This window comes from Muntiacus reevesi, chromosome 3 (genome assembly GCF_963930625.1).
Source record: "Muntiacus reevesi chromosome 3, mMunRee1.1, whole genome shotgun sequence".
NCBI classification, from domain to species: domain Eukaryota; kingdom Metazoa; phylum Chordata; class Mammalia; order Artiodactyla; family Cervidae; genus Muntiacus; species Muntiacus reevesi.
The window spans coordinates 161,096,417-161,103,845 of record NC_089251.1 but is presented as its reverse complement, the minus strand read 5'-3'; the positions used below and the strand labels follow the sequence as shown (position 1 = coordinate 161,103,845).

Here is a 7,429-nt window from a genome sequence, read left to right as displayed (position 1 = left end):
CTTCCCCATCCTTCACTATCCCCTGGAGTCTGCTCAAACCCGTGTCCGTTGAGTTGATAATGCCATCCAACCATCTCATCCTCTGTTGCATCATTCTTCTCTTGCCCTCAATCTTTCCTAGAATCAGGATCTTTTCCAATGAGTCGTCTCTTCACATCAGGTGGCCAGAGTATTGGAGTTTCAGCTTCAGCGTCAGTCCTTCCAATTAACATTCAGAGTTGATTTCTTTTAAGCTTAACTGGTTTGATCTCCTTGCTGTCCAAGGGACTCCCAGGAGTCTTCTTCAACACCACAGTTCAAAAGCATCAGTTCTTCAGCACTCTGCCTTCTTTATGGTCCAGCTCTCAAATCCAGTACATGACTACTAGGAAAACTATAGCTTTGATTATACTGACCTTTGTCAGCAAGGTGATGTCTCTGCTTTTTAATATGCTATCTAGGTTGATCATAGCCTTTCTTCCAAGATCAAGCGTCTTTTAATTTCATGGCTGCAGTCACTGACCTCAGTGATTTTGGAGTCCAAGAAAATAAAGTCTGTTACTGTTTCCATATCTTCCCCCTCATTTGCCATGAAGTGATGGGACCAGATGCCATGATCCTTGTTTTTTGAATGTTGAGTTTTAAGTCAACATTTCATTCTCCTCTTTCACCTTCATCATGAGATTCTTTAGTTCTTCATTTTCTGCCATAAGGGTGGTGTCATCTGCATATCTGAGGTTACTGATATTTTTCCTGGCAATCTTGATTCCAGCTTGTGCTTCATCCAGCTGGGCGTTTTTCATGATGTACTCTGTATATAAGTTAAATAAGCAGGGTGACAATATATAGTCTTGACATACTCTTTTCCCAGTTTTGAACCAGTCTGTCACTCCATGTCCAATTCTAACTATTGCTTCTTGACCAAAATACAGGTCATTTCTAATCACCACAAAATATGTTACAGAGTTATTATTCTATGACAAAGTAACTCTGTGGCTGAATTTTTGGATTTTTAAAATTCTTATAATCTTACCTACATCATTTCAGTTCAGTCACTCAGTAGTGTCCAACTCTTTGCAGCCCCATGGACTGCAGCACGCCAGGCCTCCCTGTCCATCACCAGCTCCCGGAGATCACCCAGACTCATGTCTATTGAGTCAGTGATGCCATCCAGCCATCTCATCCTCTGTTGTCCCCTTCTCCTCCCTCTCTCAATCTTTCCCAGCATCAGGGTCTTTTCCAATGAGTCAGCTCTACACACCAGGTGGCCTAAGTACTGGAGTTTCAGCTTCAGCATCAGTCCTTTCAATGAACACCCAGGACTGATCTCCTTTAGGATGGACTGGTTGGATCTCCTTGCGGTCCAAGGGACTCTCAAGAGTCTTCTCCAACATTATAAATCTAGCTTTCTCTTAACTTGAGTAATCTCATTCTCAGGAACAGAATTACGGCACCAAACTGTAGAATATCATGGCTCTTGTCAACGATTACTAAATTATCTTCCAAAATAACAAATTTGCATCTTTATTCGTTGGGCAGAAGACTGTCAATAAATGTCCATGGGCTCTGGACAGAGCAGGGCCCTGCCCACACCTTGATTATAGGCTCCTGACCTCTAGAAAGACGGGACAACAGATTTCTGTTGTTTTCAGACCCCCAGGTTATGGTACTTCATAACAGTGCCCTGGGAAGTGAACACAGACTGTTTTCACCCATTCCTAAAACTGATCCACGGTTATGATAAACCCCCGAGATCACCGTGATCGTATATGGGAGGTACCCGTATGTTAACCGCAGACTAAACTGCGGACCGGGCCCAAAGGAGCCTGGGCCTGCGGTCTGTCGGCAGCAGGGACTGGCTGAGCGTGCAGCGCCTGGGGGCGCGGTGGCGACAGCGCCAAGCTGCCTGGAGGCCAGCACCGCCAGGAGATGACCGGCCTGGACGGCCAGGGAGAGGCAGCGGCGGTGACGGACAGGCGCCGGAGGCCTGTAAGTCGGCAGAGGCAAGAGCAGAGGCAAAAGGCCAGCTCCAGCTCGGGCTCCACGCAGTGCAGGCCGGACATCAAAGCTTGACTGCACCTGGCAGAGCCTGTGCGGGAAGTGCCAGGGTCCTCCGTCCCGGGGGAGGATGAACCACCCCTCAGGGGCTCCTGCCCGGCTTCAGGACCCTTGTGTGAACAGGAAGCGGTTCTCTGAGCAGCGCCTCCGCTGTTAGAACCGCTCCGAGGACGTGTGGACGCCGGAGGGTCTGTCTCCCGGAGCCACAGCACCCGGGGCTCAGGAATCCCTCTGTCGCCTCGGAGACGGGCCGAGGAGCTGCGGTTCTCAGACCTCGGGGCTGGCGGGGCCGGCCGCCAGCGTCGGGCAGCACCGGGGCGGTTCACGGGGCAGGGAGCCAGAGCCCAGACAGCCCGCTCCAGAGTCTCGGGGTTCGTGTCCGGCCTTGCCGAGAGGACTCTGAACTCGCCCTCTGAACAGGAGTGCCTGAGGCTCGGCCCGGAGCAGGGGGTCAAGGGCGCGGCTCTCATTATTTTTTTTAATTTTAATTGGAGGCTAATTACTTTACAATATTGTAGTGGTTTTTGCCAATCACTGACATGAATCACCCACGGGTGCACATGTGCCCCCCATCCTGGACCCCCCTCCCACCTCCCTCCCCACCCCACCCCATCCTGCAGGGTCATCCCAGAGCACTGGCCCTAAGCGGGGCGCAGCTTCTCATGGCTCCTTTTGGCCGTGGCCACTTAGCAGGACAGGGCAAGAATCACCCCTGAGTCTTCAGAGTTCTCTCACTTCTGCTTCTGGACCAAAGCACAGCTGTTTGTTGCTCTTGTTGAGTGGCTAAGTTGTGTCTGACTCTTTGCGACCCCATGGACTGTAGCCCACCAGGATCCTCTGTCCATGGGATTCTCCAAGCAAGAATACTGGGGTGGGTTGCCATTTCCTCCTCCAGGGGATCTTCCCAACCCAGGGATCGAACCCACATCCCCTGTGTCTCCTGCATTGACAGATGGATTCTTTACCTCTGAGCCACAGAGGAAGCCGGTACAACTATTTAAGCCTTCCTTTTTCTTCTCTCATCTGGAAAATGATATTATTACCTGCAAATTTAAAATGAAGATGGATTGATGTGAGTTATGGAAAAAATGCCTCTACATTAAACCATTCTATGTAACAAAAAGATCTGATTCAAGTGACAGGTGGGATGTCAAAATCCCTCTATAAAATAAGGATGGGCACTTGTCATTGGGGCTCATTAAATCCTTGTATCAAGTAAAGTCAACATGTATGCTCAGCGTAATTATGATTACAGGCAAACAAAGCATTTAAGACAATATGGACATATATGATTATATGGAATTAAAAACTGTGATGGTGTTATAAAATCCAAATAACTGGAAGACACTAAGATAGGTAGAAGTACAAATAATATCATGAGGATTGTAGGGTTTAGGGACTGCCTGGGGTCAGGGCTGGCATTTCCTAGGTCTGTGAGGTTGGCTAAACCATGCAAGTGTCAAAGACACTATTTTCCCAACTATAAAATCGGGGTAATACTTCCTTACAAGATTGTGGTAATGAAGTCACTCAGCACATAGTAACAACAAATGATGGTGAATAATAATAATGGGGTCACAGTAATTATTTTGGTGACAAATGACAGAGATTCAAAAGGAAAAATACATAAAGGGCCCTTAAATCGTCAGTCATATAGTTCAGTTCAGTCGCTCAGTCGTGTCCAACTCTGAGACCCCATGGATTGCAGCATGCCAGGCTTCCCTGTCCTCCACTATCTCCCAGAGCTTGCTCAAACTCATGTCCATCGAGGCAATGATGCTATCCAACCATCTCATCCTCTGTTGTCCCCTTCTCCTGCCTTCAGTTTTTTCTAGCATCATGGTCTTTCCCAATGAGTCAGTTCTTTGCATCAGGTGGCCAAAGTACTGGAGCTTCAGCTTCAGCATCATTCCTTCCAATGAATATTCAGGACTGATCTCCTTTAGGATGGACTGGTTGGATCTCCTTGTTGTCCAAGGGATAGAAGGATCCCTAGAAAATAGTCAGAAGAGTTCACAGTTTACAGAAATGGAAATAAATGTTAATCAGTTAGCTCAATAAATGCTAGATATTAAAAATTAAAAAAAAAACTTTTACACACTAAACTTACTAGTAAAGAAGAAGAAAGTGGGACTTCCCTGGTGGTCCAGTGGTTAAGACTCTGCCTTCCAATGGAAGGGAAGGACGCTGGTCAGGGAACTAAGATCTCATATTTCGTGGAGCAGCTAAGCCCAAATGCCACAACTATAGAGTCTGGGCATGGCAATGAGAGGCCCCACATGCAGTGACTAAGGCCTGACGCCACCAAAGAAATCAATAAAAGTAGAAAGCAATGCACACATCAAACATGATTATAACGATGGAGATGCTGGTAAAACTACTGTCAGCTAGGAATATGCAGAAGTTTCTGAGTACAGATTTATTATTTTTGAAGAGAATTTAGTAATTGTTGTCAAGAGCCATAATAGTCTACAGTTTGGTGCCATAATTCTGTTCCTGAGGATGAGATTACTCTCATTATTATTCGGAGAGATCTTCCCGACCCAGGGTTTGAACGCTCATCTCTTGCGTCTCCTGCATCGGCAGGTGGATTCTTCACCATTCATGCCACCTGGGAAGCCCCGGACCAGTTTAGCGCCACCCTAACGGCTTCAACTGGATGACACCTGCGAAGATCCTATTCTGGTAAAGTGGCCATCACAGCGCTGGTGGTTAGGGCTTCCATCTGACTTCTGGGGAGACAGCTGAACTGAAACAAGCAGAGTCTGTCTTTGGCCCCTCCCGCATCACGCCCCTCTGCGTTCCCATCCCCAGCCTCACCAGAAGCCCTCCTTTCCGCGGGTGCCCTCCCCGCTTCCCAGCCCTCTTTAGAATGGATCCCAGTGTGAAACAGGAGGCAAGATCAGTCTGTGATGGGGCAGGATCAGGGTTAGGTCTTACACGAAAAACTTACACACTGGTGATGGAGCTTTCTGCATCCGTGAAGGAAGATTGTGCGTATGTGAGAACACGGGGGACGGATGTTAGGGGGCCTTGAAACCATTTTGGATTTGCTGACATGGAGGCCACACTGGCGCTGGGACACGGATGTCCCCGGGCTCTGAGCGGCCCTCCCTGGCCCTGGTCCACGCTTCAGGCTGGGACGAGTCCTCTGGGGTTGCAGGTCCGGGAACACGAGAGGCACGGGCTGGTGGCGACTCTCAGCAGCCACGAGTCCTGAGCTCGAGGCAGCTCAGACATCCCTGCTGTGCCTGTCCTGGGACCTCACACTGCAGACATGGCCCCCAGCATGCCGGGCACCTCCATGGCCAAAGCCTGGCCTCCAGGAGGACCAGAGAGGACAGGTCTCTGCAGGCGGGAGGAGGGAGGGGGGTGGGGAGTCCTTGAATCAGCATCACCCTCGCCCTGCGCCCCCTCCCCATCCTCCCGGAGGCTGGCAGCCCTGCGCAGGGCTGCCCTGAGAGTCAGCGCCCTTTGGCCGCGCCTTGCCAACACCCGGGTCTCAGCGGCATGTCGAACATGTCAAAAATAAGAGCTGATGTCATGCAGCTGACGGATGGAAAGCTCGAGGTGGAAGGGCAGAAAGAACGCAAACCCCCTGCAGTGGTTTCACTGCGGAGTCTCTGGGGACAGGGAAGATCCCCCAGTGCCCGCGATGGTGCCCTTTGACCTCAGAGGGACCCGGGGGGCTCTCATTGTCCACACGGTTCTCAAAGGATACTGCCCAGGGAGCTCACAGAGCAAAGGGTCCCCAGCATGGTTCCCCCCTCCCACCCCCCGACGTGGGGACAGGCGTGGGGTCAGCGCCCAAGAGAAGCTTCTGGTGGGCGAAGGCCTGGCACGCTGGCTCTCGGAATATTTTTATTTTCTGAACCTTAGCACACTGGAAGCTCGTAACATGGCCAAGCGGTTATGAGCTCAAAAGCTTTGCGAGAGCTTTCCTCCGAGGACTCGTTAATGTGGTCCTTGAATGCACCCTCGGAATTGGAGTCCCCAACTGGAGCTCTAAACGGGCCTGCTGAGCCCTTGATGGTGGAGCAGCTCCAGCTGAAGGGCCGCCTTGCCCCCGGCTTCTGCCTGCAAAACCCGTCGAGGGGAGGGCGCAGGGGAGGAGGAGGGTGACACAGGACAGCTTCGGAAAATGTATTTCCTGGCTTTAAAATCTCAGGGGCGCAGGGCAGGGGTGGACCATACCCGGAGCGAGTCCCATGGAGCATTCCAGTCACGTTCTGATTAATAAGCATCGAAGAGCCACCTCCCAGCCCTTATCTGGCATAAGTCCCCTCAGTTAACCCATCCATGGAGAGAAAGGGCTTCCCAGGTGGCTTCCCAGGTAAGGAACCTGCCTGCCAGCGCAGGAGACGTAAGAGACGGGCGTTCAAACCCTGGGTGGGGGAGATCCCCTGGAGAAGGGGATGGCTACCCACTCCAGAATTCTTGCCTGGAGAACCCCATGGACAGAGGAGCCTGGCGGGCTGCAGTCCATGGGGTCACACAGGGTCGGACACAACCGAAGTGACTTACCACGCACGCGGCACGTGTGCAGAGAAGCCTGCCCACCCCCCCACCACCCAAACCCAAGACCCGAGGCTCTCTCTCCGGCAGCCTCGCCTGTGACTCACAGTGGGCTGTGCCCCTCCTGCCTAGAGCCCGCCTTTGGGTGACCTTCCGGAAATGTATCTAGTTGAGGGCAGCTTGTAGGGATATTCTGGGGAGTCAGCTGTTGCTGATCCGAGCCAGAGCTATGGGCGGTGCTGGCAGAGAGGGCTGGGCCCACAGGCAGAGCTGGCAAGAGTGGGCAGGGGAGGGGGGACAGCAGGGGTCTCCAGGAGAAGGCCGCCGAGATCCCCCGCTGAGTGAAGGAGGGGCAAATGCTGGACTCTCCACTGCCGCGTAGGGTGGAGGCGAGGTCAGGCGGGTCCTACTCGGGTATTTCCCAAGATGAAATTTCAGATCCTAAATGAGGCGTTCCTCCTCCCGGGGCTCCGTCACTCAGCAGCAAGTGGTGGCTGCGGACACAGAGGTCAGGGCAGGAGCCCCTACCATCTATTGAGGCGACACCCCGAACCTTCTCCTGCAAGGCCCTCTTCCCCGCTTGGCCAAAAAGTGTTTCCTGAGACTTTTTTCCCACTTTATCCCAAAATGTTGGGGAAAAAAGGATGAGTAGAATCTTTGGTCAAATAAGATCAGAAAATACTACAGACTAAATACATTTTTGGGGTTCTATAATGTATGTTATAATACATTAAAAAAAACTTCAAAAATTTGTACAATAAATGAACCTATCTAACTTTTACTTAAACCCAATATTTCTGAAATTTATTTGTTAAGAAAGGATATTTTTCAGGAAATTGGTAGACAGAACCACATCCCCTCAAGGACATAGGTTCCC

The 7,429-nt window shown here is 51.1% G+C and overlaps 1 long non-coding RNA gene across 1 annotated transcript; it reads right to left on the bottom strand.

The window, feature by feature from the left end:
• Nucleotides 1-2,667: 2,667 nt before the first annotated feature.
• LOC136163287 (uncharacterized) lies at nucleotides 2,668-6,649 on the bottom strand. The gene is made up of 3 exons (XR_010662212.1): nucleotides 6,562-6,649; nucleotides 3,546-4,029; nucleotides 2,668-3,080 (listed from the first exon to the last, which is right to left on the bottom strand). It is a non-coding gene; the product is annotated as an uncharacterized lncRNA (long non-coding RNA).
• Between the last annotated feature and the right edge of the window lie 780 nt (nucleotides 6,650-7,429).